The sequence below is a fragment of the Phodopus roborovskii genome, unplaced genomic scaffold, assembly GCF_943737965.1.
Source record: "Phodopus roborovskii unplaced genomic scaffold, PHOROB, whole genome shotgun sequence".
Taxonomy (NCBI): domain Eukaryota; kingdom Metazoa; phylum Chordata; class Mammalia; order Rodentia; family Cricetidae; genus Phodopus; species Phodopus roborovskii.
The window spans coordinates 14597107-14606629 of record NW_026126485.1 but is presented as its reverse complement, the minus strand read 5'-3'; the positions used below and the strand labels follow the sequence as shown (position 1 = coordinate 14606629).

The 9523-nt window shown below is 39.7% G+C and overlaps 1 pseudogene; it reads left to right on the top strand.

Moving 5' to 3' along the window:
- Positions 1–426: 426 nt before the first annotated feature.
- On the top strand, positions 427–8922 carry LOC127229956 (arginine/serine-rich coiled-coil protein 2-like; annotated as a pseudogene).
- The last annotated feature ends 601 nt before the right edge of the window (positions 8923–9523 follow it).

Sequence of the window (9523 nt, the reverse complement as noted above, 5' to 3'; positions counted from 1 at the left end):
TTTTGTAATCAACTTTCTGCTTCTATTTATTCTGGCAGAATTCTGCACTGAAGTCATCAGGCCCTGGGCTTTTTTATTTTGATTTTTGATTGGGAGATTTTGATGACTGCTTTTATTTCATTAGGAGTTATAGGCCTGTTTAATTTGCTGATCTCTTCTTGGTTTAATTTTGGTAACTGATAGCTATCCAGAAATTTGTCTGTTTCTTTTGGATTTTTGAATTTTGTAGAGTACATATTTTCAAAGTATAACAAGGAAATTCTCTGGATTTCCTTAATGTCAGTTGTTATGCCCCTCTTTTCATTTCTGATTTTATTGATTTGCATGTTATTTCTCTGCTTTTTGGGTTAGTTTGGATAAAAGATTTTATAATGAGTATTGTTGAGTGCGTCAACAGTGCTATCTTAGCTGCCGGGAACCAAAGCAATGGCAGCTACTGATACAGAACGAGATGGGCTAGACCCAGAAAAGACATCCCCGGATAGAGAAAAGAAAAAAGAACAGTAAGATGAAGGAAGAGAAAAATAGGAGCTGGAGCAGAAGCAAAGAGGCAAGAAGACATGAATCTAAAGATGAGTCCCCTTAGAGACATAAGTCTGAGGAGCACAATGGCAAAGAATATTCTTCTGGGAGAGGAAGAGAACGATTAAATTCATTTGAAAATGGTGAGGACAGATACAAAAGCAAGGAAAGGAAGTCATGCCAAGGCAGAAGTCATTGAAGATCTAGGTGTATTGAATGGCTCTATCGAAGTAGTAGCAGGAGCAGAAGAAGTCTCATTCCAGGATTAGGGATTGAAAAAAGTCTCAGTTCAGAAGAAGAGATAGTAAGAAGTCAAGATCTAGAAATAGGGATAGAAAATGAAGGATTAGAACACGTTCCCAATCAAGATCCAGACACAGGCATAGAACTAGAAGCAGGAGCAAATAAGGAGTCGAACCCAAGATAGCAAAAAGAGAATTGAAAAACCAAGAAGATTTAGCAGAAGTCTAAGCTGGACACCAAGTCCACCTCTTTCAGAGGAAGAAACACAGCAATGGACACAGGAAGCTCTAGCTAGGAAATTGGAAAGGGCAAAGAAATTACAATAACAATGAAAAAAGGAAATGGTTGAAAAGCAAAAACATCAAGAAATGGCTGCAGCATCTGCCACCACTAGATGTTCTGTTTTCAATGTTGCTGCACTGTTGGCATCAGGAACACAAGAGACTCCTCAGATAACTATGGCAGGGTAAATGGCAGCCCTGCAAGCGAAAGCCTTGGAAGAGATTAGCATAGCTCTACCTAGCTACTATAAATCAGCTGCTGTGAATCCAATGAAGTTGTCTGAGCAAGAGAAAAAGAGGAAACTGCTCTGGCAAAGCAAAAAAGAAGACAAATTTCAGTCTGCTGAAATATGGGAAAAATTAAATTTTGGAAACAAGGACCAAAATGTCCAATTTAGAAAGTTAATGGGCATTAATAGTGAAGATGTAGGACAGAGGGTGGAGCCAATAGTCCACCCTACTTAGGAGACTTCTCTGAGCAACTCTAAACAAAGGAGACCTGACTATCCACGCGAGACCACCTGTAATTTCCACCTGGTTGGTCTCAGACCCCACCTCCAGTCCTCTGCTGGAGTCCTGGGTCCCTCCCAGAGATCCACCTATCTCTGCAGGTCCACTCTGAGCTCCTGCCCTCAAGATCCTTGACCCCCAAATCCGGGCCTCTGCTAAAGAAAGAGGCCTCAGCTGGAGAGTTCCAGTTTCCAGTGAGATCCGACTATCCTGCAAAACCTTCCCATGTTTCAGCTCAGCCTTTGTCCTCTTCTGCCCAGAGGTAAGTCTGGGACAAATCGGGGCTGCCTCTCTGCTACAATCTCTTCCCCCACCCCCCAAACTCTCTGAGTTGGCCCCTGATCCTGCTGCTCCTGTGTCCGGTCCCCATTGGGAGCACCCTTGGAGCTCTGATACACGCCCACCCATCCCCACCATGAGCCTGGGAACCCCTACCCTGTAACCTACCCTGGCCATGGTCCTGTTTCTCTGGTTGAGCACTGGGACAGAGGGTGGAGCCAACAGTCCACCCTACTTCGGAGACCTCTCGGAGTAACTCTGCACAAAGGAGACCTGCCTATCCACACGGGACCACACATAATTATTACCTGCTTGGTCTCTGACCCCCACCTCCAGTCCTCTGCTGGAGGCCAGGGCCCCTCCCAGAGATCTGCCTATCTCTGCAGGACCACTGTGAGTTCCTGCTGGCATCTTCTACTGGATCCTCATCCTTGACCCCATCCCTGGGTCCCTGTCTGCAGAGAGACATCTAGAGAACTTGGACAACCCAGAGCTACAGATGTTGAATCTCTGACCCACATAAGCCCACTGGGGAAGTACCATAGAGAGAAGGGGAGACCCCACCAACACCTACTGGAAGAAGCTATGGGAAGAAGGCAATACAAGAAAACACCTAACAACAGAAAGACAAGCAAGACACCACCAGAATCTAGGGAATCTACACCAACTAGAATGGAACACAACAACAAAGCAGAGGAAGCAGAAGGGAACAACTTAAAAATTACCATCATAAAAATAATCAAGGCCCTCAAAGAAGATGTGAGAAAATCCCTTAAAGAAATGGAGGAAAAAATAAACAAAAAAGTGGAAGAAATGAACAAATTCCTTAAGGAAAGTTCACAAAGCCAAGAAAAAAACAATTAAGCATGTGAAGGAAACGGTTCAAGACTTGAAAACTGAAATAGAGAAAATAAAGGTAATACAAACCAAAGGAATGCTGGAAATAGAAAGACTGGGCAAAAAAATGGGCACTACAGACACAAGCATAACCAACAGAACTCAAGAGATGGAAGAGAGAATCTAAGGCGCAGAAGATAAATGAGAAGAAATAGATTCATCGACCAAAGAAAATCATAAATCCAACAAATCCTTAACACAAAACATCCAGAAAATGTGGGATACCATGAAAAGGACAAACCTAAGAATTATACGCATAGAGGAAGGTGAGCAAGTCCAGCTCAAACGTGCCGAAAACATATTCAACAAAATCATTGAGGAAAACTTTCCAAATCTGAAGAAGGACATGCCCATGAAAGTACAAGAAGCATAATGAACCCCAAATACACTGGACCAAAGAAAAAAGACCCATCGACATATAATAATCAAAACACCTAGCATACAGAATAAAGAAAGAATAATAAGAGCAGAAAAGGAAAAAGGACAGGTAACATATAAAGGCAGACCTATCAAAATTACACCTGACTTCTCCATGGAAACTCTCAAAGCCAGAAGGTCCTGGATAGATGTTCTAAAAGTATTAAGAGAACACAGATGCCAGCCTAGGCTACTATATCCAGCAAAACTCTCAATCACTATAGATGGAGAAAACAAGATATTTAATGACAAAACCAGAATTTCCCAATACGTATCTACAAATCCAGCCCTACAGAAATTATTGGAAGGAAAACTCCAACCCAAGGAAGGTAAGTACGCCCACAAAAATATAGGCAACAGGTAATCCAACTACACCAGAAACCAAGGGTAAAGCAGAACTAATATATTCCCAATACCACTGCCAAAAACAAACCTAAAGCAAACAAGCATCAACAATCAATAGTCCTTACTCACCCTCAACATTAATGGTCTTAACTCACCTATAAAAAGAAACAGGCTAACAGAATGAATACAAAGACAGAATCCATTCTTCTGCTACATACAAGACATAAATCCAAGTTTCAAAGATGGACATTACCTCAGGGTAAAGGGTTGGGAAAAGATTTTCCAATCAAATGGAAATAAGAAGCAAGCAGGCATAGCAATCCTAATATCTAACAAGTTAGACTTCAAACCATAATTAATCAAAGGAGATGAAGACGGTCATTTCATATTCATCACAGGAGAAATCCATCAACAAAAGTCTCAGTTCTGAACATCTATGCACCCATTACAAAGTCACCCACATTCGTAAAAGAAACACTACTAAAATTCAAAGCTTATATAAAATATCACATACTTATAGTGGTAGATTTCAATGCTTCACTCTCAACACTAGACAGGACCACAAATCAGAAACTCAACAAAGAAACAAAAGAACTAACAGAAGTTATGTCTCAACTGGGGTTAACAGACATCTATACAACATTCCATTCAAAGACAAAAGAATTTACCTTATTCTCTGCTCCACATGGAACCTTCTTTAAAAATCAACCACATACTAGGTGGCATAAAAACCTCAACAGTTACAATAGAATAGGAATATTCCCCTGTATCTTATTGGGCTACCATGCTTTAAAATTGGAATTCAACAACAACACAAATAGCAGAAAACCTGCAAACTCATGGAAACTGAACAATGTTCAATTGCACCACTTCTGGGTAAAAGAAGAAATAAAGAAAGAAATTAAGGACGTTCTAATATTCAATGAGAATGAGGACAGAACATACCCGAACTTATGGGACACCTTGTAAGCAGTGCTTTGAGGGAAGTTCATTGCACTAAGTGCCCATATGAAGAAAACAGAGTATAGTCACATAAGAGAACTAATAGTGCAACTGAAAGCCTTAGAACAGAGAGAAGCAAATTCACCCTGTAGGAGTAGATGCCAGGAAATAATCAACGTGAGGGCTGAAATCAACAAAATAGAAACCAGGAAAACAGTACAAAAAATCAATGCAAGGAAAAGTTGTTTTTTTGTTTTTAAGAAAATCAACAAGATAAAAAACCTTTATCCAAATTAATGAAAAAGCACAGAGAGAACATGCAAATTAACAAAATCAGAAATGAAAAGGGGAACATAACAATGGACACAGAGGAAATCCTGACAATTTTCAGGTCATACTTTGAAAATCTGTATTCCACAAAAATTGAAAATTCAAAGGAAATGAACAAATTTCTGGATAACTATCACTTACCAAAATTAAATCAAGAACAGACAAACAACTTAAATAGACCTATAACCTGCAATGAAATAGAAGCAGTCATCGAAAGCCTTCCATCCAAAAAAAAGTCCAGGGCCAGATGAATTCAATGCAGAAATCTACCAGACATTCAAGGAAGACCTAATACCAATACTCCTCAAACTGTTCCACAAGATAGAAACTGAGGGTTCATTGCCAAACTCTTTTTATGAGGCCACACAAACCTTGGTACCCAAGCCTCCCAAAGACACAACTATGAAAGAAAACTACAGACCAATATCCCTGATAAACATCGATGCAAAAGTACTCAATAAAATACTGGCAAACCGAATTCAAGAATACATCAGAGAAATCATCCACCGTGACCATGTAGGCTTCATCCCTGGAATGCAGGGATGGTTTAACATATGAAAATCTATCAACATGATCCACCATATAAACAAACAAAAAAAAGAAAAACCATAAGATTATCTCCCTAGATACAGAAAAATCCTTCAAAAAAATTCAACACACTTTCATGATAAAGGTCTTGGAGAGGTCAGGGATAACAGGAACATACCTAAACATAATAAAAGCAATATATACCAAACCAACTGCCAACGTCAAACTGAATGGAGAGAAACTTAAGCCAATTCCTCTAAAATCAGGAAGAAGACAAGGCTGCCCTCTCTCTCCATATCTGAAGAGATATTGTACTACAAGTTCTAGCTAATGATATAAGACAACAAAAGGAGATCAAGGGGATCCAAATTGGAAAGAAGCCAAACTGTTTCTATTTGCAGATGATATGATAGTTTACATGAGCGACCTTATAAACTCTACAAGGGAACTCCTACAGCTGATAAACACCTTCAGGAAATTAGCAGGATACAAGATAAACTCAAAAAATCAGTAGCCCTACTTTTTTCAGATGACAAAGAGACAGAGAAAAAAATCAGAGAAACATCACCCTTTACAATAGCCACAAGCAACATAAAGTATCTTGGTGTTACGCTTACCAAACAAGTAAAAGACCTATATAATAAGAACTTTATGTCCCTAAAGAAACAAATTAAAGAAGATACCAGAACTCCCACTCTCTTGGATAGGTAGGATAAACATAGTAAAAATGGCAATCTTACCAAAAGCAATCTACAGATTCAATGCAATCCCCATTAAAATCACACCACAATTCTTCACCGACCTTGAAAGGATAATAACCAACTTTATATGGAAAAACAAAAGACCTAGGATAGCCAAAACAACCCTATACAATAAAAGAACTTTAGGAGTCATCACCATTCCTGACTTTAAGCTCTACTACAGAGCTATAGTTCTGAAAACAGCCTGGTATTGGCATAAAAATAGACAGGTAGACCAATGGAATCAAATTGAAAATCCTGATATTAACCCAGACACCTATGATCACCTGATTTTCAACAAAACAGCTAAAATTATACAATGGGGAAAGGACAGCATCTTCAACAAAGGTGCTGGCATAATTGGATGAGGGTGTGTAGAAGACTGCAGATAGACCCATGTCTGTTGCCATGCACAAAACTCAAATGGATCAAAGACCTCAACATCAATCCAGCCACACTGAACCTCTTAGAAGAGAAAGTAGGAGGTACCCTTGAACAAATTGGTATAGGATACTGCTTCCTGAACATAACTCCAGGGGCACAGACTCTGAGAGAAACAATATTAAATGGAACCTCTTCAAACTTAGAAGCTTCTGTAGGACAAAGGACACAGTGGACAAGACCAAACAGCAGCCCACAGACTGGGAAAAGATTTTCACCAATCCTATATCCAACAAAGAGTTGATCTCCAAAATATACAAAGAACTCAAGAAACTAGTCAACAAAACACCAAATAACCCTATTTTAAAATAGGGTACAGAACTGAAGAAAGAATTCTCAATGGAGGAAATCAAAAAGGCTGAAAGACACATAAGAAAATGCTCCACATCCTTAGCTATCAGGGAAATGCAAATCAAAACAACTTTGAGATACCATCTTACTCCTTCCAGAATGGCTAAGATTAGAAACACCAATGATGACTCATATTGGAGGGGATGTGGAGAAAGAGGAACACTCCTCCACTGCTGGTGGGAGTGCAAACTCATACAGCCACTTTGGAGATCAGTATGGCGGTTCCTCAGGAAAATGGGAATTAGTTTACCACAGGACCCAGCAATCCCCCTCTTAGGCATATACTCAAAGGATTCACATCCATGCAACAGAGACATTTGTTCAACTATGTTCATAGAAGCACTATTTTTAATAGCAAGAACCTGGAAGCATCCTAGATGCCCCTCAATAGAAGAATGGTTAATGAAGATGTGGCACATCTACACAATGGAATACTACTCTGCAGAAAAAAATAATGGTATCTTGAAATTTGCAGGCAAGTGGATGGCACTTGAGGAAACCATCCTGAATGAGGTAACCCAGTCACAAAAAGAGGAACACAGTATGTACTCACCCATATATGGATTTTAGACCTAGAGCAAAGGATCAGCAGCCTATAATTAACACCACTACAGAAACTAGGATACAAGGTGCAAGGTGTATTCTAATAGATTCATATAAAGTCCCTCACAGAACTGGTAAGGGACAAGTCCCCCAGAGCTCAGGGGAGTGGAGGTGGCAGCGAATGGAAAGAGAATTAGGAGAAAACAAGGGGGAGGAAAGGAAAGCATGTGCGACCAGGAAGATTGAGCCTGGTTAGGAATAGAAGACAGGAAAGAGAGAGAGACAGAGAGAGAGAGAGAGAGAGAGAGAGAACATAAAAGAGGGAGCCAATATTGGTTTGAAGATAAAATTGAACACAAAGAAAGGTCTAGAGAACTTCAAGACTGCTGCAGGGAAAGGCTATCATAAATGCCCTTCCTGGAGAGTGAGATCAACAACTAACTTATCCATGGAGCCCTCAACTAATGCCTATTGGAAACAGGAGCAAATACCCAATCATAAACACTGAGTCGAAATAGAACCCAGATGCAGATGGAGAGGACAAGACCAGGTGGCAGAAACACATAGAGACAGCTTACCTGAACAAGGAGGAGCAAACGGGACACCAGACTGATAGCTAGGATGCCAGCATGGGACTGACTCAGGCTCCCCTGAATATGGGTCTCAGCCAGAAGGACTGAGCAGTCTAAGGGACCTCAGATAGTGGAGCCAGGATGTATCCCTGGTGCACAAAAGGACTTTGCGAACACATCCCCCATGGAGGGATAACTGCCTTAATCCAGAGACAAGAGAGAAGCCCTAGTTCCTACTTCCATGACTTTTCAGACCTTCAAGACACCAACTGGATGGCATTCCTCTACATATGGAATTGGTGTGGGGGGATGGGAGGGGAGGGAGATTAGAGTGCATGTGAGAGGGCAGAGAGGTTAAAAGGGAGGGAAGGAGGGAGGGAGGAAGGGAGTGAGGGAAGGAGGGAAGGAGGGAAAGAGAGGGAACTGGGATCAACATGTAAAATAATAAATTAAATTAAAAAAAAATGGTTTGACTCCAAAATTTAAGTTCAAGGACAAGTTACTGGGGGAAAGGATTTCTATTTTTGTTTCCACAGAAAATGAAAAGATGTGGATTCCTTCCAGACTAATGTGGTTTGATCAAGCTAGACCACCTGAAATAGAGTACCAGGTGATCCAACATTCAAAACAGCTGGAATAAGCAGCCTCACAGACTATAGCCAGGATTTCTGAAACTTCTCCGAATCCCCCATGACAGCGCCCCTTACCAGCAGGAAGTAGTTTGGAAAGAATGTCGCCCATGTTCCCAAATATTGTCTATAAATGTTTGTTTTCATTTAAATAGACTTGGGTATATAAAAAAAATGTGAAGATATATCTGGCTGTAGCTCAGTTGATGAAGAAAGTTACAAGACTTTGAAGCAACAAGAAGTTATTCGAAATCTTGATGCTCAGTATGATATGGCAAGATCATAAACACATACACAAAGAGGAATGGGTTTCAGTTTCACATCTTCAATGGGTGGAATGGATACAATTTAAAAAATATCAGTTTGGGACTTTATAGACTTGTTCTGATGATGGGTCCTTCTTCACCAAACATCTGGTATCTAGCTTGTATGGGTGTTGCATTGACTTTAATTTCTTAAAAAATATTTTTTTTGGTAAATATTAGATTAGAGATACTGGTGTTAGTATTATAACCTGGTTAAACCCACTTGAATTAAATTTGACAGGACTATAGTATGAAAATATTTTTTAGCTCATGAATTCTACTTTTCAAATATATTAAAGCTTTGGGTGGGATAAAATCTCATACATAGATTTTCTTGTGCTTTCTGTCTTATGTACTTTTGTACTTAACCTTGTAGAGTTATTTTCATCTCTTCAAACATGATTTGGTACATGATCTGCAAATATGAGCTGGGCAGTGATAATAAAAATTGTTTTCTCAAAAAGAAAAGTTTGTGTATCTTGATTTACTTGAAAAACCAACTCTTTGTATTGTTTTCTTATTTTCTACTTTATTGATTGCAGCCCTCAAATTGATTATTTCCTAATGTCTACGCCCCCGAAGTGAGTTTACTTCTTTTTGTTTTAGGGCTTTCAGTTGTGCTGTTAATTCTCTTATGTGAATATGTTC